Source organism: Artibeus jamaicensis, unplaced genomic scaffold, assembly GCF_021234435.1.
Source record: "Artibeus jamaicensis isolate MK-2021 breed Jamaican fruit bat unplaced genomic scaffold, CSHL_Jam_final contig_601, whole genome shotgun sequence".
In the NCBI taxonomy this organism is placed as follows: Eukaryota; Metazoa; Chordata; class Mammalia; order Chiroptera; family Phyllostomidae; genus Artibeus; species Artibeus jamaicensis.
Window position 1 is genome coordinate 2950313 of NW_026521902.1, and position 25481 is coordinate 2975793.

A 25481-nucleotide genomic window follows, 5' to 3' on the forward strand; every position below is an offset into this window, starting at 1 on the left:
TTAAATATAATATTATTTGATAATGATAAAGTAAATTCCTTTAATACTAAGAATCATGATGAAATTATGAAGATAATTATCCATTCGGAAAAGTCACTACAAATAAAACTCCAAGCATCCCCTTGAAGAACACAGATCACGGTGTCTCCTCCCAGTGCTCCTCCTCTTACCCCTGCCCACACGCAGGTCCTGACGGCCCGCCCACCTCCCTCCCAGTGGGGCCCGCACAGTCTTTCCCCTCAGATGCCCCTCCCTGCGTTGTCTGGTTGGCTGAGCCCCGTCCAGCCGTCCCACCTCCCCCTTCTCCCTCCACAGGGGAGGGGAGTGAGCACACGAGTCAGGTCCTCCCGCCCCGCACGGCCTCCTTTCCTCCTCACTGCCTGGCTCACCCGCCCCTGCAGATGCAGCTTGAATAGGTAAGGAAAAGAAAACAAAATCGTGCCCTCGTCCCTGAGTGATGAGGGTTGAATGAAGCCACGCATGCTCTTGGTTACAAGGGTCGTGGTTGATTTGCCACGTCCCACGGACACACTCACTTCCTGCAGACCCCGCGATGCTTATCTCTGGGTCGGTGACACAGAATCTGAGCCTTCGGCCTCCACCAGTCTCGGAAATGGGGGAGCTGGTCCCAGATGCAGGACGTCATCTGGGAGGGGAGATGCGGGAGGGGAGCACAGGCACTGATGGGGGCAGAGGACACAGGGGCACCTTCGGGTGTCAGATCTGCTGAGCGCTCAGCCTGTGCCTGGGGAGGGAACACTCCAAGCCAACGATTTTCAGCTTTTTTCATCTCATGCACACACAAACTAATTGCTAAAATTCCGTGGCACACCAAAAAGAATGTTCTATTTCTGCCGATCTGACAAAAGATGAGTATAATTTTCATTCACTCACACACGATGGCTAGCGTTGTGTTGGCTGTTGTCACTTTTAATTTGACAGCCTGAGGGAAAAGAGGTCAGTGCCCCTGACTAAACAGTCAGGTAGCGCATGTTTTAAAACTCGTGCGGCGCACTGGATAAAATCGCCGTCTCAGAGCGCCCCCTGCAGGTCAGCCTCTTCTCCATCCTGCCTGACTGTCCTCTCCGTGGCTCCAGTTGCTCCCAGACACCTCTGCCCTCGGAGTGGGAAGGAAAGCTTTACTCGCCCTGCACCTGGATCCTTCCTCCTCCTTGGAGTCCTTTTCAGGTAGGCGTGTCTTCAAAAGATTCCTGAGTCGTTTGCATTCTGAGTTCAGTGTTCATTCTTTCACTTCACAAATTTGATGTATTTCTCAGAAATGTTGATGACCCACGGAGTGTTTTTCAGATTGTCAGCCTTCCCCAGCTCATGGTTCAGGAGTGGGATGCCCCCTCCCCCGCCCCATTGATCCCTTTGCCCCTCAGTCTCTGTGATCCTCTCCCTGCCCATCCTTGCTGTTCCCCCCCCCCCAGTGGTTCCTCAGCGACATGGCCCCAGGAAGCTGCAGCCACAGGGCTAGAGAGCAAAGGGATGGGGAGAGTGTAACATTTGGAAATGTGGATTTATCTTGCTGTTGATGTTTAAATGATCCACGCATCTCACTTTGGGTTGTGGCAGTAGGCCACCTGGAGCCAACCATGGCACTAAGGTCAGTGAGTACAGGTGTGGTTCTCCTGGAATTACCGCTAACGCTGCCTTCGGTTGTACCAGCCCTGGGTCCAGTCGCTTCCCACACCCCATCTGGACCCCTCCTCTCACAATGGGAAGCAGACGGCCTTCCAGCTGGGCTCCTGCTGCCCCTCATGCCCGTCACCCACATGACAGACACAGTGGCCTTCCCACTGTGAATCAGGGCGTGTCCTCACCACCGCCTCCCACACAACACTCCAGTGTCCCCCTCCTTGGGCAGAGTGAGCTCCCCACCCCTCACTGATGCCTGCCAGCCCCTCAGGACAGGGGCCCCTGACCGTCCGGCCTCTTCCCACCACTCTCAGCCCGGCTCACGGGTCCTGCTCACCTGGCCTCTGGACACTGCCCGTCCTCACGCAGGCGCCCGCCCTGCCGTGACTCCCTGTGGGCCCCTCCTCTCCAGGGACCACATGGCTGCTCCTCACTCCACCCAGGTGCTCAAGTGTTCAGGGTCACGTCCCCAGGGACGTCCTGTCCAACAAACTGAGAATATGCTCTGCCGTCCTGCACCCCCAATCCAGCCCATGCATGTTTTTCTCCACAGCAGTTATCACTGATCTTAGAACAAATCTTGCTTATTGTGAGTGTCACTGAAATACATGCTCAGTGAGCAGGGGCCTCGTCTGGCTCCTCACCACCGCATCCCCCGCATTGGCTCCAGCTCGCAGAGGGGCTCAGTGGGTCTGTGTTCAGTGAGTGGATGTGTCAGTGCAGCGACTGAGAGAAGCAGTTTGACCCTGTGTGTGAAGAGGCGTGAAATGGTCAAATGCTTTGGCCTAATATTGGCCATTTGAGTAGCCTGTCAGTTTAAAAATCCCAAGCAGAGAAAAATCTTTATGCACAACAATGCTTATCAAATCATTGTTTATGGGAAGAAGAGCTGAAAGCAGATGGATAGAAAAAGAACCTTCTTGTATCATGTTGTTCGAAATGGTATGAAGCTTGCAAAAGTGTTATAAATTCATGCAGCGTTTGTAACACGGTAAACCTCTTGTATAATAACACATTTCAGAAATAGTCCATATTCAGAAATAAATAGTCCATATCATATGAATGCAGCACTCCTTTTGTAAAAAAAATATTTGTTTATTTTTAGAGAGAGAGGAAGAGAGGGAGAGAAACATCAGTTGGTTGCCTCTCATACACCACAACCTGGGCGTGTGCCCTCACCTGGAATCAACCACCAACCTTTTGGTTTGTGGGATGACACCCAGCCCGCCAAGCCACACCAGCCAGGGCTGAATGCAACTTTCTAAAACGAACACAAACATGTACATACACCTATATTATATATAACATAGAATAATATATTTCTAAAGTATTGTGTATAACATTTCAATATATATATTTTTAATTTTATTTTTCGATTACAGTTGATGTTCAATATTATTTGCATTTGTGACAGGTGTACAGCATGGCGGTTAGACAATCACATCACTTCCCCAGTGTGTTTCCCTCCACGTTTCGAGTCCCACCTGCACCACACAGTCATCCCGTGTTACTGACGTGTTCCCTGTGCTGCGCTCACAGAAAACCACAGAGTGGCAACCGGGACCCCACACCGGGCGGCCCCAGGGAGCGCCACCCACGCTGGGGTCCATGAGCTCCCCACGGCGGAATGGTTAGCGGTGATTTTTGAGGGGGGGGCCATATTTCTGTATTTTGTCTGTGCATTTTAAAGTCCTCTGTAGTGAAAAGACTTTTTATTTTTTTATATGAAAAACATTTTAAATTTCAAAACACAACATGTGAAGTAGACATTTTGTGCCAACCGCACACAGAATCTCTCAGCTGGACTCCGGAGAACAGAGATCCCTGCTGCTGGCTCCTCAGAAGAAACGAACTCTGCGTCCGCAGCCCACCACCCACCCTCGGGCCGCGGAGCGCAGAGGAGCAGCGGAGGCAGCGCCGAGAAGGCCGTCAGCGTGCGGGTGTCTGACTGTGCGGCCTGTGTCCACGCAGGCAGTGCTGGCCTTGAGACTTGGAGGAGCCTGGGGAGCCCACCTGGGAGTGAGCCGTGTGCGCGGAGACCCCACACGTGGGAAACGCAGCTGGGGTCCCGGGATGGGTCCCACTCGCAGTGCGTCCTCGTCCGTGGAACCTGGTGAAGGGTGGGCCCAGGGAAGAGTTCCCACCTTTCTCTGGTTTGGGGGGAGGTGGGTGAGTCTTCAGGGACCAGCGAGGTACGGGTGCCTGGCGCTCCTAGAGCCATCTCCAGTTCCTCCGCTGAGGACCCTCCTGCAAGACCCAAAACTACATGTTATTTGCAACCAAGTTTTCTTCACTAAGGCAGGCATGACACCCCTCGCATCAAGGCTAATCATGTCATTCTCAATGACTCTTACTAATTAAGGTTCTAACTTGCACTGAAGCTCCTAACTTGCACTGAAAATTTGCCTCAGACTTGCACCTGAGTATTTGGATTCAAGGCAGAAAGTCATTTTGGGGTTTAGACCTTGTTTATGTAGAGGATGTTCTGAAAGATACCTTTTTCCAGGTGGAAGAGTGAGGGGAGCTCTGAGGGGCAGATGAAGTCCTGGTGGGCGCAGACAGATGGGCCAATTCTAAAGCAGCCCTGACTTTACCACATAAAAGTTTTTGGAATATATTCCCAAGCCTTAAAAAAAATTAATGTAAAACATATGTAACATAAAATTTACCATTTTTACCACTTTAAGTGTACAATTCATTGACGCCCAGTACATACGCAACACGGGGTGCTGAGCAGCCATCACCCAGCCCAGTTCCAGAGCAACTTCATCCCCAAAGAAGGAAATTGTTTGCCCATCAATGGGTCACACCCCCACCCCAGCCCTGGAACCACTAACCGGCTTCCTGTCTCTATTTGCCTCTTCCAGATATTTTATATAAATGGAATCATTTCACTTATCGAAATATCTTCATTGTTCATCCATATTATAGTATATATGAGTACTTCATTCTTTTTGTGGCCAAATAATATTCCATCTTATGACTACACAACCATTTCTTTATTCATGCATCAGCTGATGGGCATTTGAGCATGATATTTTCTTTTAAGTCATATAGGAGAGAAAACTTACCAAAATAACAAAAAAGCATAATGCTGGCTTTTTTATTGAGCTGCACGTAGTTACATTTACCAGTGTTCTTTATTTCTCCATCTAGCTTGAAGTTACTTCCTAGTGTTATTTCAGCTTAAATGGATCCTTTCATCATTACATGTAGGTGAGGACAACTAGCGATGAAGTTCCTCAGCTTTTGTCCATCTGGGAATGTCTTTTTTTTTTTACTAAGAATCACTAGAGTTTTATTTTATTTTTATTTTAAGTATATTTTATTAATTATGCTGTTATACTTGTCCCAATTTTTTCCTTTCCCCACCTCCACCCAGTGTCTGCCTTCCCAACAATTCCCTGTCCCCTTAGTTCATGTCCATGCATCATGTGTGCATGTTCTTTGGCTTCTTCATTTCCTATACTATTCTTAATATACACCTGTCTATTTTATTCCTACCATTTATGCTTTGATGTGGACACCGACCCTCAGTGTCCATGTCATTATGGATGAAATGAGACATTCACACATACTACCGAGTCTGGTGGAAGAAAAGGGACAGCATGGCTTTTTCTCTCAAGGGGAGCAAAAGCCACAGCCCTTGCCCCATGTGACCAGCCTTTATTGGGTTTTTCGGCACATTACATGATGGTCCTCATTTACTATGCGTGGGTTGCTTTAGGTGATTACCTTTTACAGAAAACAAAGGAGCCAATGCTGCTAATCACATCACAGAAGAGGGATATTTGCAAATGAAAAGGCAAAAGTGGTTGAACAGGTTATACCCATCCTCAGAAGGTTTAGCATGGATTTTAGGAAGTTATTTTGCAGTAAATGTTTGCCACAAATCTTGGTGAGGGAGTTTTTTTTAGCAAAAAGAAAGACTCGGAGCGACCTAGGCATATTGCAGGCCTGATTCCCCACTTCACAACCTATCTGTAGGCATGGGTCCTGTGCATCTCCGAGTGGGAGCTGGGCCCACGCCACACAGAACGGTCTCCTACACTGCTTCTTGACCCCTGTGCCATTTTCTCCTTGCTTCCCCTTCTTCCTCCCAGCTGATAACACTCAAAATGATCTCCACACCTATGATTCGGTCCGTGTTCTGGTTGTTTGCTTAGTTTGTTTTTGTTTTTATCTTTTAGACTCAGTTGTTGATAGCTGTGAGTTTCTTGTCATTTTACTGTTCATAGTTAACCTTCTTCTTTTTCTTAAATAAGTCCCTTTAACATTTTGTGTAATAATGGCTTAGCAATGATAAATTCTTTTAGCTTTACCTTGTCTGGGGAGCACTTTACCTGCCTTTCCATTCTAAATGATAGCTTTACTAGGTAATCTTGGTTGTAGATCCTTGCTTTTAAAAAAAATATATTTTATTGATTATGCCATTACAGTTGTCCTATTTCTTCCCCTTCATTCCCTTTCACCCTGCACACCCGCTCTCCCCCCATTCTCCCCCTTTCGTTTATGTCCATGTGTCACAGGTTCTTTAGATTCTATATTTCCCATACTATTCTTGCTCTGCCCCCCATCTATTTTCTACTACTGTCTATGCTACTTATTCTCTGTACCTTCTCCCCCCTTCTCCTCCTCCCACTCCTCTGTTGCTAACCCTCCATGTGATCTACATTTCTATGGTTCTGCTCCTGATCTAGCTATCCTCTTAGATTGCTTTTGTTTTAGGTGTGGTTATTAATAATTGTGAGTCTACTGTCCTTTCACTGTTCATCTTTTTTATTTATTTTAACATTTCATATAGTAAGGGCTTGGTGATGATGAACTCCTTGAATTTGATCTTATCTGAGAAGCACTTTATCTGTCCTTCCATTTTAAATGAAAGCTTTGCTGGATAGAGCAATCTTGGATGTAGGTCTTTGGATTTCATGACTTGGAATACTTCTTTCCAGCCCCTTCTTGCCTGCAAGATCTCTTTTGAGAAATCAGCTGATAGTCTGATGGGAACTCCTTTGTAGGTGACTGTCCCCTTATGTCTTGCTGCTTCTAGGATTCTCTCCTTCATTTTAATCTTGGGTAATGTAATTACGATGTGCCTTGGTGTGTTTCTTCTTGAGTCCAACTTCTTTGGGACTCTCCGAGCTTCCTGGATTTCCTGGAAGTCTATTTCCTTTGCCAGATTGGGGAAGTTCTCCTTTATTATTTGCTCAAATAAGTCTTCCACTTGCTGTTCCTCTTCCCCTTCTGGTACCCCTATAATTCGGATGTTGGAACGTTTAAAGATGTCCTGAAGGTTCCTAAGCCTCTCCTCATTTTTTTTTTGAATTCTTGTTTCTTCATTCTTTTCTGTTTGGTCATTTTTTTCTTCCTTCTGGTCCACTCCCTTGATTTGAGTCCCAGTTTCCTTTCCATCACTATTGGTTTCCTGTGCATTTCCCTTCATTTCAATTAGTTTAGCCTTCATTTGTTCCTCTAATTTGTGACTAAAATCAATCAGTTCTGTGAGCATCCTGATCACCAGTGTTCTGAACTGTGCATCTGATAGGTTGGCTGTCTCTTGGTCACTTAGAATTATTGGCTCTGGGGCTTTGAGGTGTTCTTGAGCCATAATGTTTTGGTCTGTTTGCGCCTGTTATGTATGTGGGGTGGAGCCTTAGGTGTTCACCCAGTTGCTGGTTTGTGATGCTGTATGTGGGGGCGGGGTCAGAGAAAAGCAATGGCATTTGTTCTGCTCTCGAATTTTGGTTCCCTCTGCTGCTTCCCGCAAGCAAACCTGGCCCCCCTGGTGCCGGCTCCCAGGTGTGTGGGCCTGTGCACCCTCCAGGACCCTGTGGGTCTCTGAAACAAACTCTCTGTGAGCCTGGGAGCCTCTCCCGGCACCTCGACCCCAAAAGTCTTTCCAATTGGTGCTTTTAGGCTCTAATTCCCATCGCTGGGGCCCTAGCCTGAGCGGTCTGTCTCACTGCTTGCTCCTTCACTTGGTTTATCTGTGTGAGAATGTGTGACCACGGTCAGCCAGCTGCCTTGGGCCCTCACTGGGTCCGCCTGTTGCCAACCCCACACCTGGGATCTGCCAACAGCTGCCTGCATTCTGGGGTTGGTCCAGCCGCTTTTTCCTGCCTGACCCCGCTCCACCAGCCACTGACTCCGCCCCTCTTACCAATCTGGCTGAATGGTTTGTTGTTGTTGGACTTCTGTACAGTTCAATTTTCTGTGTTTTGGCTGTGTTTTTGTTACTAAAACTTTGTTGTCTTTAAACTTGGTTGTGCAAGGAAGCACAATATTTACACCTACGCCTCCATCTTGGCTAAAAGTTAGGTCCTTGTTTTTCATCACTTTGAATATTTCTTGCCAGCTCCATTTTGACTGCAAACTTTCTTTTGAGAAATCAGTTGACAGTCTTATGAGAACGCCTTTGTAGGTAACTCTCTCCTTTTTTCTTGCTGCCTGTAGGATTCTCTCTTTATCTTTAACCTATGGCATTTTGATTCTGATGTGTCTTGATGTGGTTCTCTTTGGGCACAACTTGATTAGGACTCTCTGTGCTTCCTGGACTTGCATGTTTATTTCCTTCACCAATTAGGGAAGTTTTCTTTCATTAAGTTTTTAAATAGATTTCCAATTTCTTGCTCTTTCTCTTCTCCTTCTGACACCCCTGTGATGCGAATGTTGGATCACTTGAACTTGTCCCAGAGGCTACTTATACTATTTTTGATTTTTTTGATTCTGTTTTCTTCTTGTGTTTTTATCTATTTTTAGAGAGAGGAGAAGGAAAGGAGAAAGAGAGGGAGAGAAATGTCAATGTGTAGTTGCCCAGCACATTCCATGCTGGGGACCTGGCCTGCAACCCAGGCATGTGCCCTGGCTGGGAACTAAACTAGTGACCCCTTGATTCACAGGCCAGCACTCAACCACTGTGTCACACCAACCAGGGCATCTTTGAAATTTTTTATAATTTGGAGTAAATTTTAGAAATGATAATGCATAATGACATGAGAAATATTTACATATAATGTTAAATAAAAATTAGGATTTAAGCACGTGTGTGTGAATGTGTGTTAGTGTGTGTCAGTGTGTGTGCGAGAACATCAGTGTGTGTGACTGTGTCTGTGTGGGTCAGTGTCTGTGCATTGGTGCGTAGCAGGGTGTGTGGAGTCTGAGTGTGCCTTCACTTAGTCATTCACTGAACAGATGTTTTAAAATCAACAACCAGGCGCTTTCAGGGCAGTGGATACAGCTGTGAAAGTCAAATCTCTGTCCTTGTTCTCATAAAGCTTGTGTTCTCAAGGAGGGACAGACAGTAAACAATTACATACATACACTGAAAATGTGTGTTAGTGAACTGGGTGTGAACAAAAGCAAAGCAGATGGGGTAGGAGGGAGGCTGGAGGGGCCTGGGCAGGGGCCTGGGCCCCTCAGTGAGGACACTTGGGGACACTGCCAGGGAGGGAGGGGCTGCCTGGTGGCAGGTTTTCAGGCTCTGAGGTGTGACAGCCTGGGCGCCTGGCCTGGAGGAACCCGGGGAGGACCTGGATCTGTGCCCGTCACACGGCCACAGCTGTGCCACCTGGACCTGACCTGGAAAGGGCCTTGCAAATGAGAGCAGTTTCAGTGCAGCGTGGTGTGCGAAGCTCTCTCCAGACCATCCAAGGAGCTGAAGTGGGAAACCTTCCTCCCTTCCCAGGCCCCAGGCACCCAGGTTCTGTCAGGGAGGAACATGTTACCAATTTTTCCTGTATCCTTCCTGAGGAAAACTCATACAAATGTCACTGTTGCTACATCAAGATAGAGTACTGTGGAAAACAGAAAATAGAAGAAAATGCTTCTTTTCATTCTCAGGTGTTGTCATCATGGGCCTGGAAAGAGGGGTCACAGTGAGGAGGTGGAAACCTCAGAGGTGGCCCAGGCCTCCTGAGCTCTCCTCTCCCTCAGTCCCTGTCCCATCCCTGACCTTGACACCTGTGGAGTCCAGGACTGCTCAGAAGCTACTTCATCCCCGACCTTGTGCCCCGCCTCCCTGTCAACCACCTCTCACCAACTCCCGGACATACCCCGGGTTCAGTCAGCCTCTGGGATCAGCGCGGTGGCGCCCCCGTGTGGCCACAGGGCTGATGACAGAAGACCCTGCTTCTCTGTTGCTCCGCTGGGACCTCTTCAGGGTGTCCCTCTGCTCCCAGCACCAGAACAGGGCTTTGAACACAAGAGGAGGTCCCCGTCCAATGTCAGGTTCTGGTTGCGAAGTGTTTCTCACAACCCATACTGACAATGATGTTCCCTCCTCATTGAGTCACCGTGGATGCTCCCTCAGGGAAGGGTGAGGTCTCCTGGCTATGACAGCTGGTTCTTAGGTCCAGGATGGACCCCACGAACAAGCTAGGTGCCCTTAGTCCCCCAGAATGGAACCTGGGACACCCAAGTCCCTGTCATTTATTGCTGTTCCTCCCTCTGGCGCTAGAGGACCCTCCACTTGGAAATCAGTCCAGCGAGTCTTGGAACATGAGATTGGGGGGCAGGTGCTGGGGTGTTAGGTCCGGGAAGGAGAGGGAGCTCCTGAGGAAATCAGGGTACATGGAAATTAGCACATCAGAGAGGCAGGGGTTGCAGCGGGGAGACAGCATGGCCGTGGGGACACTTGTTTACGTTTGGAGAATGTCCTCCAGGTCATAGACAGAAAAGGGCCGGGCTGAATTTGGGGAGGCACTAAGAATTATGTTTGATGACGGGCTAAGGAAATGGAGACCAGCTGGTAGGTAGCAAATGCACACTTCATGGGAGACCCCTGTTATGTCCCTCAGAATTTGTGTTTTGAAGCACCAGCCCCCAAGGTGATAATAGTTAGACACAGCGCTTTTAAAGAGATCATTAAGGTTAACTGAGGTCATGAGGTGAGGCCCTGATCTGATAGGACAGGTGGGGTTATAAGAGAAAGAAATACCCGATACCTAAACCCAATCTTGCCCTCCTTCCCCCTCCACCCACAGGGGAGAGGCTGTGTGAGGGCACAGGGAGAAGGCAGCGTCCACGAGCCAGGAAGAGGGCCCTCAACCAGAAGCCAGATTTCCTGGCACTTTGACCTTGGACTTCCAGCCTCCAGAACTGTGAGAAAATGAACTTCTGTTGTTCAAGCTGCCCAGTCGGTGGTATGTGGATAGGGCAGTCTGAGGAGACTGGGACAGCCCCCAGACCAAACGCGGGCGGCCCCCTCCCAGTCCCAGACTCAGCTGTAAGGAGCCGGGTCACAGCGCGTGTTCACTCACTCACTCACTCACCCACGGTGCTCAGTGAGGCCCCTGCGCCAGGCTTCTCCTTAGTCCTGGGATCGTTTAATGCAGACAAACAGCACGCCTGCTCTCCTGGTGCCCACAGCCCGACAGGGAAGACAGACAGCGATGAGGACACACTGACAGTGGGGTATCACACGGTCTGTGTTCCTGTTACCTGTCACTGGGGAACAAACAGCCCACAATAAACTTGTGTTCTCTCCTGTCTGTGGTTGACTGGGTCAGTGGGTGGCTCCTCTGCCCCTAGTGACACGGGCTGGGGCTGCTGTCGTTGGAGGCCTGGCTGGTCAGGAACATTCCAGAGGGTCCCTCGGGGGCTCAGCAGGTGCTGGCTGTGCTGGGAGCTCCCTGGGCTGCTGACCAGGTGGCCTAGGCCCCCTCCACCCGCTCCTCCACTTGGCGTGGCCACTCCCAGCCGGGCCCCTGCTTCCAGGAGGGCATGTTCCAAGTGCACAGTCAGAGCCCAGCTCTCAGTCACTGTCACCTTCCTCGTGTTCCAGTCCTCAGAGCCACTCACAGGCCCGAGGGGATGGTGTCAGGCCCCCCTCCAGACAGGGGACGGCCAGGTCACATCACAAAGAGCATGTGGGCGGGGACGCTGCTGAGGCCACCTCTAGAAAAAGAAACCTCCACAGTTCGTTAGAAAGTGGTAGAAGAGACAGAGGAAAAATACTTCACAGCAGACAATCAGTGCAAAGTGATGGGAGACGAGGCACTTTTATTCATTGTCACTTTCAATTACAGCTGACAGTCAGTAGTACCTTATGTTAGTGTCAAGTGTACAGCGTAGTGGTCAGACATTTACATAACTCACACACTGGTCCCTGGTAGGTGTAGTACCACTGGGAACCATTCATTGCTATTCTAACATTATTAACTATATTCTCTATAGCAGGGGTGTCAAACTCATTTTCACCTGGGGCCACGTCAGCCTTGTGGTTGCCTTTAAAGGGCTGGATGTAATTTTAGGACCATATAAATGTAACTACTCCTTAAGTAGCAGCAAGGAGCTTGACGGTGCCACTGGCAGAAACGAGGTGCCGGGTTGGATAAAACAAGGTGGAGGGCTGGATTTGGCCCACCAGCCTTGGATTTGCCACCTGTGGGCTATACTCTATACCCATGCAACTATTTTGTGACTGCCAATTTGAAAACAATGTAAGTTATATTATTGTTTTAAATAACTAAATAAGTCAAACATTTAAAGTAACATTTTTGGCTATTTGACTTATTTCTTTGGTGCATTGTTTATATATATTTTTTGGTTTGTTCAGGCTTTATTCAGTCCCTACAAAGGTGGTGAACTTGAAATTCTTAATCCCTTCTGCTTGTTCACCTGCCTGCCTATCCCCTCTTCCTTCTGGCAACCACCAGTTTGCTCTCTGTATTTGAGTCTGTTCCTATGTTGTTTGTTCATTTATTTTGTTTTTAGATTCCACATATAAGTGAAATATTTCACTTAGCATAATACTCTCTAGGTCCATCCATGTTGTTGCAAATGGTAAGATTTCATTCTTTTTTATGGCCGAGTGATATTCCACTGTATACATGTACCACTTTTTCTCTATCCAATATCATTTTGGTCAGAGAAGATGCTTCATATGATTTTAATCTTGTTAAACTTACTGAGACTTGTTTGAGGTCCTAACATGCAGTGTGACCTGGAAAATGTTTCTTGTGCACTTGGAACGATGTGTGTTCTGCTGCTTTGGGGCAAAATGCTGTAAAACACCCACACGTCCGTCAGGCCTGATGTGCCATTGAAGGCATTTCCCTGTTGATTTCTGTCTGGAAGATCTACCCACTGATGACAACGGGGTGTGACAGTCCCTTGTGTGACTGTGCCACTGTCACCCTCTCCCTCCACGTCCATCAATATCTGCTTTATACGAGTATTTATTTGTCCCTGTGTTGGGTGGGTAGATGTCACAAGGGTTACTGCCCCTTGTTGGATGGATCCCTCCATCATCAGGGAACGTCCTTGGTCTCTTCCCACGGCCTTTGTGTCCAAGTCCATTCTGTCTGAGAGAAGCACCACCGCCCCCGCTGTCTGCTGGTCTCTGTTTGCCTGAGACGTCTTTCCCGCCCCTTCCCTCTCGGTCTGTGCCGTCCAGTCTGAGGTGGGTCTCGTGTAGACAGCAGGTGTCTGGGTCCTGTGCTCTTATCCATTCATTGGCGGGAGCATTTGATCCATTTACATTTAAAGTGATTATTGATAGGTATGGAGTTGTTACCACTTTATTACTCATACTTATGCTTGTTCTTATAGTGTCCCCTGTGTGGGTGTGTGTGTGTCCCCCCCTGAGGTGGTTGAGCTATAGTTGCTGCTGGTGCGTCCGTGCATGGGGCTGACCCCCAGGCCCACCGGCTGTGAGTCTGGCCACAACCACAGCACACCAGCTGCTGAGTGGGGGCTGAGCCCGTGGGACTCACCCCAGCAGGGCCTGGGCCTGCCCAAACCCCCTTGGACGTCCTGCGTGTGGAGGTAAGAGGGTGGAACTCTGCTGGGGTCTGAAGCCGGCCACCCAGCGTGTGGGGTCTGGGGCCTCTTGGGAAGGGGCCCAGGCCCAGCACTCCCTGGTCGGAGCTGCAGAGGGAGCCTTGGTTGGCAGCATCTGTGCTGGGCCTGGAGGGGCGTGGGAGAGACCACCCTGTGACTGAGGCCAGCAGCCCCCAGTGTCAGGCCTGGGGCAGGTCAGCTGAAGGCACAGGGCACCCGAACCTTCCTGCTGCCTGAGGCTGCCTGTGAGGCTCAGCCAGTGAAAGAGCCTCAGGTGGCACCTGAGCTGGATGAGGTGGGGCTCAGGGAGTCACCAGGGTGGGACCGGTGGTGTTCAGCAGGCGAGTGCAGACTCGTGTTTGGCCATGTGGGGGGAGGGGTCATCATAGGAAAGGGGAGGCTGTCCCTCCAGCCCTCACCCTGAAGCCACACAACTGTTTCTTCCTGTGTGTCTCTGGCAACATCTGAGCTGCTGTCCCTCCTCTGGGGTGAGTGCCTGAGGGAGTCTGTGCTGGCCCTTTAAAAGGAATACCTGGGCCCTGAGAAGTGTAGCTCAGTGGGTTGGGCATTGTGATTTAAAGGGACAGGTTGCCAGTTCCATTTCCAGTCAGGACACATGCCTGAAAGTTGGGTTTGGTTCCTAGTTGGGGTGCAGATCAGAGGCAACTTATTGATGTTTCTCCCTCACATTGAAGTATTTCTCCCTCTCTCTCTTGCTCCCTTCCCCTCTATAAGCATGTCCTCGAGTGAGGATAAAAAACAAACAATTCTGTTGTATAAATAAATAATTAAATAAATGAAAATTTGGTATCCCAGCAGCCCTCTGTCTCCCCCAGTGAGATGGAGTCCCCACTGGTTTTCACAGCCAGACGCTGTGGGCTCCTCTTCCCACCACTGACGCTCCGGGCTGGGGAGCCCCGTGTGGGGCTGGGACCCCCGCTCTTCTGAAGGAACCTTCACAGCTGAGGCATCTCCCCAGGCCTCCACTGTCACACGTGGGAGTGGGGCCATCCCGTCTCAACGTGGCTCCTTTGTACTCAGTTAAAGGGCTTCTGGTCCGCAGGTTCTCCAGGCTGATTGTTCTGTGATTCAGGTGTAATTTGATGTGGTCGTGGGAGGGGCGAGCATTTACTCCCCACCTTGACTGGAACCCTGACGTGGCACTTTTAACGAGGGTGGTCAGAGGGCCCCAGGGGTGACAGGTGAGCAGCCTGAAGCAGCGGAGACCCTGAGCCACACAGGCATGTGGAGGAGGGACGTCCCTGGGTCGCCCTCTGCGCCTGCCCAGGACCCTGACGGGGCAGCGGTAACTCTGTGGTGGGGACAGGGGGTCACACATGGCAGCCGTCTGGGGGGGTTGGGGGCCCCGGTCTCCCCCCTGGAGCTGGGGGAGGAGGCGGCACTGCTGTGTGGGGGAGACTAGGACGGGAAGGAGGGAGCACGGATGGGGAAGAGCAGGTGGGAACCCACACTGTGTCTCTGCTGTCGCTCCTCTGCATCCAGTGTCCCCACGTTGTGGTGGCTGAACGGGGACAGTGAGGCTGTCACACTGTGAGAGGCCCAGCGTTTGTCCCTTCACCTGCCAACCACAGGCAGCCCTGGCTGCAGGGAGGGAAGTGCTGACTGTGGACTCAGGACTGAGCGGCGCTGGACCTGGGGGCGGGGACAAGACACACCAGTGACAGAGCCATGGGGCCCTCCCCAGAGAGGAGCTGAGACACAGCTGCCTGGTGGAGCAGCTGAAGGGTCCTCAGTGTGACTGGGGTGAGGTGCTGTCCCAGCCCAGGGGTGAAGGTGACGGTGGGTCTCAGCCCCACCCTGCCCGAGCTCTCAGCCCCTGTACCCAAGGCCCTCCCTGCTCTCCCAAGAGGATAGGACAGGAATGTCCTTGGTCTCTCTGATCAGTCATTCAGAAAAGTCCTTCCTGCTCTCACCTCTTCCCTCCTGCTCTCACCTCCTCCTCCCTCCTGCTCTCCCCTCCTCCCTACTGCCCTCCCCTCCTCCCTCCTGCTCTCCCCTCCTCCCTCCTGCCCTCCCCTCCTCCCTCCTGCTCTCACCTCCTCCCTCCTGCTCTCACCTCCTTCCTCCTGCTCTCCCCTCCTCCCTCCTGCTCTCCCCTCCTCCCTCCTGCTCTCACCTCCTCCCTCCTGCTCTCACCTGCTCCCTCCTGCTCTCACCTCCTTCCTCCTGCTCTCACATCCTTCCTTCCTGCTGTACCTTATCCTACTGCCCTGGCTCAGACCTCTCTCCTCTGCCCTCCAGTGGTGGGAACGGCTCACTTCCCACTGAGCAGGGGGCTGCAGGTGGGAGGCTGGGCTCTGCCTGAGGCTGAGAGAAGAAAGGCTCTGGCCAGGGGTTGGCGGGGAGGGAGCAGGGCACAGCCAGAGGAGAAGCCCAAGGGCTGGGGGAGGTGAAGGGGAAAGATGTTCCCTCGTCATCGTTTTTGTTTTTTCTCTCACCATCTGAGGGATCCACCCTCTCCCAGCCCAGGGCCATCACTAAAGCAGCAGCAGCAGAGAAAGATCCCACATGAAAGAAAAATATAATTGATTCCTCCCTCTCACTCTTGCCTGTTCTGGTCAATTTTGCAAGAGAAACTTGTTACTGAAACTTGATATTATTGCTTTTAGGAAAATCTCCAAATATTAAGATATATGATTATTAATGAGTAAGCCCCACAGACGGGAACAGCAGAGGCTTTAAGAACAAAGGCATGTGTGGGGACAGCCACCATGCACTGGGCCTGAGGCTGCACTGACTGAGCTCTCAGGTGGCACTGAAGTAAGGCCACCTGTGAGCTGTGTCAGCTGGGGCGGTCCCTGGGACCTCTGTGTCCTCTTCAGAGAAGGGAGATGAGCCCCGATCCTGTTCTGAGATGTTATCCTCTGATCAAAGGAACCAGGACTCCTTAGAAGAGGACCTGACTTTAGGGCTAAGACAGAAAATCCAAGATGAGCCTGGAGCACCCTGTACTGTCAGAAGGGCAGTGCGTCCCCCACACACGGGGCAGGTCACAGGGTCGTGGGGCCAACCTGGGGGAGCTCCCTGTGGACACAGCTGGGACAGTGTGAGCACTGTGTAACACTGGTGGTGATTATAACCCACACTGTAAAGTTAGTGCCTGTGAGCTCATACTTGTGTAAATGATTGAAACTTTTCAAGTTGAGGGAGTGAGGGCCAATCTTCCTTCTAGATTCCCAATTCACACATGAAGGGAATCCCCCTTCCAGGAGGTGGAAGCTGAATCCCTCCCCGTGAATGTGGGCTGGATGTGGCAACTTTCTTTCAAAACATGGAATATAGAGAGTGACAATTACCACTAAGGGTAAAGTGACTGTAGTGACCCTTGAACAACACGAGTGTGAACAGTGCAGGTGCCCTCGCATGCGGATTTGCTGCACTGACATGTGCAGTGTTGTCAGTGTGTTTCCTCTTCCTGATGACTTTCTTAACAACACTTGCTTTCTTATAGCTACTTTATTTAAGAATACAGTGTGCATACATATAACATACAATCAATGCTAACCAACTGTTATTGGGAAGGCATCTGGTCTATAGTAAGCTATTAGTAGTTAAGTTTTCAAAAGTTATATGCAAATACTTACAGTCAAGATGGCAGCACAGGTAAACACAGCTCATCTCCTCACACAACCACAGTAAAATTACACTAAAATATATAACAACCATCACTCAGGACTATCAGAAATGAGTTGAATGGAAGTCTAACAACTATGGAATTAAAAAAACCACATCCATCTAGACTGGCAGAAGGGGCAGAGACATGAAATGGGCTGGCCCCACTTCCATTTGTTGTGGATAAAAATTTTGGAGGGATATTTTAGGAACGAGGAGTGAAAGCTCCACACCAGATTCCCCAGCCCAGGGTTCCAGTGCTGGGAAGATAAGTCCCCATAACTTCTGGCTATAAAAACCGGTGGGGATTGAGGTGGTGAAAGAAACTTCTGGAGTCCCAATTAGTTCTCCTTAAAGAACCCATGTGCAAACTCAGACTCACTTCTTCTGAGCTTCAGCACTGGAGTAACCACTTGAAAGGTGCCAGTGGCATGCAGGTAGGAACTGAATGGTCTGACATTAAGGTGGAAGCTGGGCAACAGCTTTATCCCTGACAGAAAGGTGGGCAGAGGTCATTGTTCCTTTTCTGATTCCTCCTCTAATAGAACCACAGAGCTGGCGGTGTGGGGTGGACACCATATCTGAGACTCCACCAGCCTAGCTAACACTGTTTGTCCCATCCTGGAGACTCCATGAGACTTTGTTCCACCCCACTTATGGGCCCACCCAAACAGTTAACTGTGACTTTTCCATATGAATGGCTGGTCTTATCTCACAACTTCCTAAATCCCATCAAACAAGCAACCAGCTGGCCTCAGTAAGCCCCCAACCCCTGTACCTCTTGCTAAGTGGCTCCAGGCCTGCAACTAGTGGCAGCCAACCTAGATTCATAGCTTGGCTTCACCTGGGAATCTCCAAGACAAGCACAAGTAGTAACCATCTCAGATGGCTTTATAGCTTATGGAGGTAGGCCCCAGGCAGAGCACAGGTGGAGGTTGACCTTGGCCTACAACAGCCGGGAAACCCAGAGTCTGTGCACCCAGTGGACAGCTACAGACCCTGTCAGAGTACCACCATCCTGCCCCTGCACAGAGGCTGATGGTCAGTGGTCACAACCAGTATTTGTGATGGGGGAACTCAAGAGAGGGAAAATTTTAGTTTAAGGTAATAGTTAATAAGCTTAGTAGTTAATGCGTATGAAAAGCTATTGTTTTAGAAACTGCAGGTATGGCCCGCTCTGACTCCAGGAGACTGTAAACAGTTCCACCTTTGTGCCTTAGGAGGACTGCAAGCATATCAAGATGGTATCTGAGCCATTGTGCTCCAGAGTGAGATGACCACCACCTGGGGTACAGCTAAAGACCACTGCCCAGGGTGAAAATGCTGCAGTTTTTTTTAATCCAATTAACTTTTCCTGGATTTCCAAACCCCTTATTTACACTCGTTCTCCTTATAAAAAGGACCATTTTTAAATGGAATTTAAGATTAGCTGTTAGGATACAAACTTGCTATCTTCTCATATTGCCAGCCTTCTGAATAAAGTGCCCATAAAGATTCAATTCCTATCTCTGCTTATTGGGTCTGGTAGGTGACAAGCAGCATGAACACTGGCTTTTCTGGTTTGATTTGAAGCTGACTGGCCTGTGTAAACCCCTCCCATTGACCTGCCAACAGCAATCAAGGCTCAATTACAAGAGGAGGGTATACTTAGCACACATAAAGGGCACACCTTGAATACCCAGCTTGGGTGATAGGGGAGGTTGTGACACTGGACCCTACAGGACACCTTCTACATTAGGCCAAACTACTAAGACACAGAGTCATAGCAGCTCTACTTAAAACATAGAAACAAACACAGGGAGGCTGCCAAAATGAGGAGACAAAGAAATATGGCCCAAATGAAAGAATAGACCAAAAATTCAGAAAAAGAACTAAACAAAATAGAGATAAGCAATCTCTCAGATGCAGAGTTGATTATAAGGATGCTCACGGAACTCAGTGAGCACCTTAGCCACTTAAAAAAGACCCAGCGATAAATGAAGTATACAGTAATTGAAATAAAGAACAATTTACAGGGAATCAACAGCAGACTAGATGAAGCCAAGAATCAAACCACTGATTTGGAACATAAGGATGCAAAAGACATCAATCAGTACAGCAAGAAGAAAAAAGAATTAAAAAGCCCCCAAAACCAAGAACACGAGGATAGTGTAAGAAGCCTCCGGGACAGCTTCATTATGCCAACATGCATCATATGGTGCCACAATGAGAAGAGAAAGAGCAAGAAATTAGAAATCTAGTTGAAAAAAATAATGAAATAAAACTTCCCTAATTGGTTGAAGGAAGTAGGTATGCAAGTCAAGGAAGCACTGATAGTCCCAAACAAGATGTATGCAAAGAGGACCACACCAAGAAACATCATAATTAAAATGCCAAAGGTAAAGATGAAGAGAGAATCTTGAAGACAGCACCAGAAAAGCAGATAATTACCTACAGGGGAGTTCCCATAAGACTGTCAGCTGATTTCTCAAAAGAAACTTTGCAGGCTAGAAGGGGTTGACAAGAAGTATTCAAAATGATGAAAAGCAAGGACCTAAAACCTAGAATACTCTATCCAGCAAAGCTATCATTTAGAATGGAAGGGCAGATAAAGTGCTTCCCAGACAAGGTAAAGCTAAAGGAATTCATCATCATCAACCATTACTAAATGAAATGTTAAAGGGACTTATTTAAGAAAAAGAAGATCAAATCTATGAACATTAAAAGGGCAACAAATTCGCAATTATTGGCAACTGAATCTAAAAACAAAGTAAGCAAACAAGCAGAACAAAAACAGAATCATAGATATGGAGAACATTGGAATGGAACAGTTGTGGGGGGTCTGGGAGGATGGAGGGAAAGGTGAAGGGATTAGGAAGTACAAATTGGTAGTTACAGAATAGGCGGGGGAATGTTAAGAGCAAGCATAGGAAACGAAGTTGCCGAAGAACTTACATGCACGACCCATGGACATGAACTAAGGAGGAGGTATTGCTGGATGGAATGGGTGGTACTGGGTGGAGGGGGGCAAAGAGGAATAAATTGGGACAACTATAATAGCTTAATCAATAAAATATAATAAAATAAAAAGTGTAAAAAATAAGCCAGACACAGAAATACAAATACTGTATGATCTCACATGTCTAAGATAGACAGAGTCACAGAAACAAAGAGTAGAATGATGTTTATTAGGGCCTAGGGGCAGGTGGAAATGGGGAGATATTGGCAAAGAGTACAAAGTTGCAGTTACACTAAATGAATAAGTTCTGGACACCTGTACAGCATGGTGACTATAGTTAAAATATTGAAATTGGTTAAAAGATTAGATATTAAAGGTTCTCATCACTCATAAACACACACAGAGAAAATGGTTACCATGGCAGATAGATATGTTCATGTTAATTAGCCCAGTTGGCAATCATTTCACAATGTGTATATATATATATATATATATATATATATATATATATATATATATATATATTCAAACATCAACTTGTATACTTTTAAAAAAAATTTTATTCATTTATTTTTAGAGAGAGGGGAAGGGAGGGAGAGAAACATCAATATGTGGTTGCTTCTCCCATGCCTCATACTGGGGACCTGGCCTACAACCCAAGCATGAGCCCTGACTGAGAATTGAACTGGTGATCCTTTGGTTTGTAGGCTGGAGTTCAATCCACTGAGCCACATGAGCCAGGGCTCAAATTGTATACTTTAAACACACTTAATTCCTATTTGTCAATCATACCTTCATAAAGCTGGAAAAAAAATCCCCAGAGTCTGCAAACACTTGGAATTACTAGAGAGCTAATTAAAAACATGTATTTCCAGACGTCACCCCCCACTGGACCCGAGTCTCTGCGCAGTGGTTCTGGGGGACTCTGTGCTTCGGAGAAGACCTGCAGGAGGCCGGGCTGAGCGGAGCTGGTTTGGGGCTTGCTTTCCTGGAGGGCAAACCCAAACCCCTCCAGCTGGCCCCTTGGGGCCCCTGCAGTCTGGCAGCTGATTACTGCTGGAGAAGACTCTACGACATCTTGGTAAGGCCCTCAACAATTTCCAATCCAATTTGTTGTCTTGGGCTTTTCTTGCACCTTAGCAACTTGCCTAAATTCATGTCACTCTAATTCCTATCCTTTGTCCATTTTCCCAAGAAAAGCTGAAACAAAAGCTGTACCTCCCACAGCCTCTCCCTCTCCCATCCTCCACTCTTTCCCTTGTCTCTGTGACAGGGTCCTGTCTTCTCCACCCTCCGTGTGGTCCCCTCTGGTTTCCTGGGGTTGGTGCGCCATGTCTCCAGGTACCAGGTGACAGAAGAAGCCTTGAACGTCCTCTCATTTCTGCACTGACCTCACCTCTTTCCTTCCCGTCGTACCCTGACTTCCTGAAAGAACAGCATAATCCAGCTCCAACACTGCTCTGTTCTAGCGATGGGCAACCGAAGACAAATAAAATGCTATTTCAGCCCCCAAGGATCTTACACCCGACTCCAACCTGACCCTACTTTTCATCCAATGTTAGTGCAACTCTTGCTCCCCCTGCTGCAGCCAACCTGCTCTCCCCAAGGTCTCCCTGATTTTCAAACTCACACTTCAACCTGTCTTTATTTCCCCTTCCTAAGTCACTGCTACCACTGTCCACTGTGCCTTCAGTCACTCTCTCAGCCTCAGCTTCTATGCGACTGTAATGGTTTAGAGTCGGGTGCAGGCTGAGAGGCTCCAAGGCCTGGAGCCTGGCTTGGGGGAGGGAGAAGTGGCAGCACAGTGATTAAGAGTTACTTTGCATGTAAATAACAGGGGCTAGTATTATAGAAACACTAATTGCTGTGCCACCATGTTACCGAACAGAGGTCCAAGGAGGGGCAATATTTGGCCCACCCAGGGATGACCCAAAAAACTGCTACAGAACAGGTGCCCCTCCCAAGGATGGTATACTAATACCTACTGAGCTCGTCTGTCTGCTGCCAATTGGAAAGACATCTCTCAATGCCAGAGATTTGTGAAAAGGAAACAAAATGTTTATTTAATGCTATCCAGGCCTAACACCTCCATTAAAATATCAAAGTCCTTTAGGGTATACACCTACACCCACACAGCTCCCTTCTCTCACTGTCCCAACTCCGAGTACTGTAAATCAGGAAGAAAGAACACGTCCGATTTTCCAGGCTGCTGGTATCCTCAACTATGTTGACATCCTGGCAGGATCTCTAGTTAATCCAAGGTCATGTGGCACCCTCTCATGGTCCACTGGCAAGAGATCTTTGTACCAAGTTCCAGTCAAAGTCTCTCCTGCTTTCCAGGCCATGCGGCCAAAGGGGGCACCCCAAAGCTGCGTGGTCCTCTTCTACCAAAGCTGCAGGGGTCTGCACTCCACCAAAAGTGTGTAGCTTTCTTCTTCACCTGGCTGCAGGGATCTCCGTTCTGGCAAAACTGCGTGGTTTTCCCTTTCACTTGGGAAAGAGGGGGTCCTCACTCTGCCCAAAACCGTATGGCTCTCTCTTTACCTGGCCAAGAGGGGAGCCTTACTTTGCTGAAACCGTGTGGCTCTCCTCCTCCTGGCTGCAGAGGTCTACATTCTTCCAAACTGCGTGGCTCTCCCTCTTCAATGGCTACCGCGTCTGTGTTTTAAATCCTCACCCACCTCGCCCCCCCTGCCAGTCCTACTTTGCAGCCCCATTTCCGACTCCTCCTACAATCAGTTACACCTGCCAGGACTCTCATACCCTCCCAGCTTTACTGGGCTGCCATCATTAGCCTGGGCAGGTGTGGCCCCATGGCTTGGAGCCAATTAACTCTAAGCTCTCACGCAGGCACTGTGACTCAGGGGACCAGCCCCCAGTTACATCCTGGGTAGAAGCCACTCCCTTCTCCCTAGCTCAAAACTTGGCCACAGATATTCAACATATCTATGAAACCAGTTAAAGGTTATAGATATGTTAAATGACCATTCCAGAGGTTAGCTGCAAAACTGTTGCTATGCAAAACAGCTCTCAGTGGCCCTGCTCCATTTGTCCCTACCCCCGGGGGTGGTGGTGGTGGTGGTAGTGAGGACATCTTAATATTTCCTGGACACCCCGAGCTCTGGACCCCATTCCAATTTTTTTCTGGGGCCCTCCTCTTGGCTGCACCCTGTTACAACCAGAGGCAAGCGAGATGGGCAACACTTAGAGCTCACTGTGGGTGGCAGATAACCCTATGTCCCTGCCCGGATCAATAAGGTAGTTGGGGAAAAGCTTTACCTCACCTGTGCCAAAAGCATGAAATGCTGAGGGATGTAGAAGACTCCGAATGAGTATTTAAACTAGGCACATGTAGCAACTCTCTTTTTTTGGACACATGGTTCTAGATTAAAAGCTGGAGAACATGGAGACATGGCTGGTGGTGCTGGAAATTGCGGGAGCCTAGCTGAGCTCTGACAACTGGGAGAAGCCTGAATGCTGAATGGGAACCTGCCTAGCCAAGTTGCAGACTTCTTTTTCTGTTTTTGTTTTTCCTGAGAGACAGTATCTCTGACTGGTCTGGTTTGGGAAACGGAGGCAGAACTGTATGTGTTTATGGGTGTTTGGTTTTAAGAGACTCTGGGATTTTGACAGAGTTGTGCCATCATTCTAAATCCATATAACTTTTACTAAATACTCCCTTTGCTTCTCACCTAACTCTGGGAGTTAGGTGTTTTGGTGGTGGGCAAACGTGACTGGGAGTTACGTTTTATGATGATGGGCAATAGAATCCCAAATCTGTTCCAGAACCACATAGCCTAGCATTCTGTTACACTACTTCTCTGCCCAGACTCTCCTAACACCTTGTCTTTACTTTCTGGAACTTTCTTTTAGCTGGCATCAGTCACAGTTGTTCACATTCCTAGGAGTCAGTCCTTTGCTCTTCTCATTGGTTCTCCTTCTCTGGACTATCTCATCTGGTCCAGAACCTTCTCCTCAGAAGCTTCAGCCCCAGAGCTTCGCTGTGCCTACGCATCAGATGGTACACTGAAAGCCAATGTCTGAAACCCAACCCCCGCCCCCCACCCAATGTTTCTTCTCTACAGCACCTGCTGCAGAGGTACCACCACCAGCCCCATCTCCCCCAGCACACACCTGGAATTTATCCTGTCTCCCTGTTCCTCTTACCCCCACATCCAGCAGTTGCCAGAACTAATAAACTCCTGAAGATCTCATTTCATTTCATTCTCAGCCCCACTCTGGTCTTTGGACTCTCTTCCTCCCCATCAGTGTCAGCCCAAAGTCCCCTTCATGCTTCATGCAACAGCCTGCAGTCGTTAGGTTTGGCCCACTGCCCCTGTTCTCTGGGCTGAGCCCTGCCCCACGCAGCCCTCACCTGGGTGCATAGGCCCTAAGCCTCCCCACAGCTTGTAGTTGTGTCTGTACTCTGTCCTCCATGGCCAGTGTCCACTCGAGGACCTGCATCTTTTCCAGTTCTCAATGATGGAACATCCCGGTGTGGTCACCGCCAGTGCCCCCATGTTGTAGTCCAAATGTAGACACTACTTCCAAGGGTGGGTATGTCTGTGCATCAGGTGCTGTGTCCTGCTTGGTACCTGGCATTCGAAATGCCTCTACAAAAACAAGTATTCTCCACAGTAAGTCGCACACCTGCAGAGCTCCCCACATGGCCCAGGGCCGAGCAGAGCAGCATCAGTGGCCCCAGCATCCTGCCCTGCCCCTCCTGGGCTCCTTCCCTTGCTCTCCCTGGGATTCAAACGCTAGGGGCTCCTGACCATCAGGCCAGAGAGCACTAACCCAGCACCCTGTGCTCTGGGTGCTGCTGAGCCTATCAGCCCTGCTCTGTATCTGTCCAGCTCCTGCTGTGTCTCTCTTACATTTATTGAGACGTATGTGCATTACATTCAATGTATAAGGTTCTGGTTCTCCTCCCTCAAGCTTCCTACATCAGGGCTGGGTTTCTAATCACTGTCTCTTCTAACAGGGAGTTATGGGACCATAGGCAGGTCACAGATACTCTCTAGGTCTCCATGTTCTCACCTGTGAATGGAGAAGATTTCACTGAAGTCCTGTCTAGCACTGAGTAATAGAAAGACCCTTCACAAGGAAAAGAAGTTAGTAAGTAAATAAACACACATGTACATAAAGATATAAGTTGAGAGTCAGTGCTAAAGGGCGGCTCAGTGACCTTCAGACAGGCGTGGTTGTGCTGAGGAGAGAGCACGGGGTCTTCCCAGGAGGGGCTGTTCCTCCTGGGGTCTCAGGGAGGAGCGGAATCTCACTGGGGAGAGGCCTGAGCAGAGGCCCCGCCGGGACAGAGGAGCTGGGAATGGAGGGTGTTCTCTCTGACGCCCTCCCCTCCACTGTCCTCCTGGGACAGTCTGGGCTCACACGTCACCTCCTCCAGGAAGCTTCCTCGTATTTCTTCCGCTTTTGCACAGTCAGGTCTCTCTCTTCCCTGCCTGTGTTACATCTTGAATATACCTCC

At 49.1% G+C, this 25481-nt stretch overlaps 1 long non-coding RNA gene across 1 annotated transcript; it reads left to right on the top strand.

Annotated features, from left to right (window-relative positions):
- The first annotated feature begins 338 nt into the window (after positions 1-338).
- Positions 339-3312, top strand: LOC128628229 (uncharacterized). Its single transcript, XR_008392552.1, has 3 exons — positions 339-416; positions 1098-1188; positions 3056-3312. It is a non-coding gene; the product is annotated as an uncharacterized LOC128628229 (long non-coding RNA).
- Positions 3313-25481: the final 22169 nt, after the last annotated feature.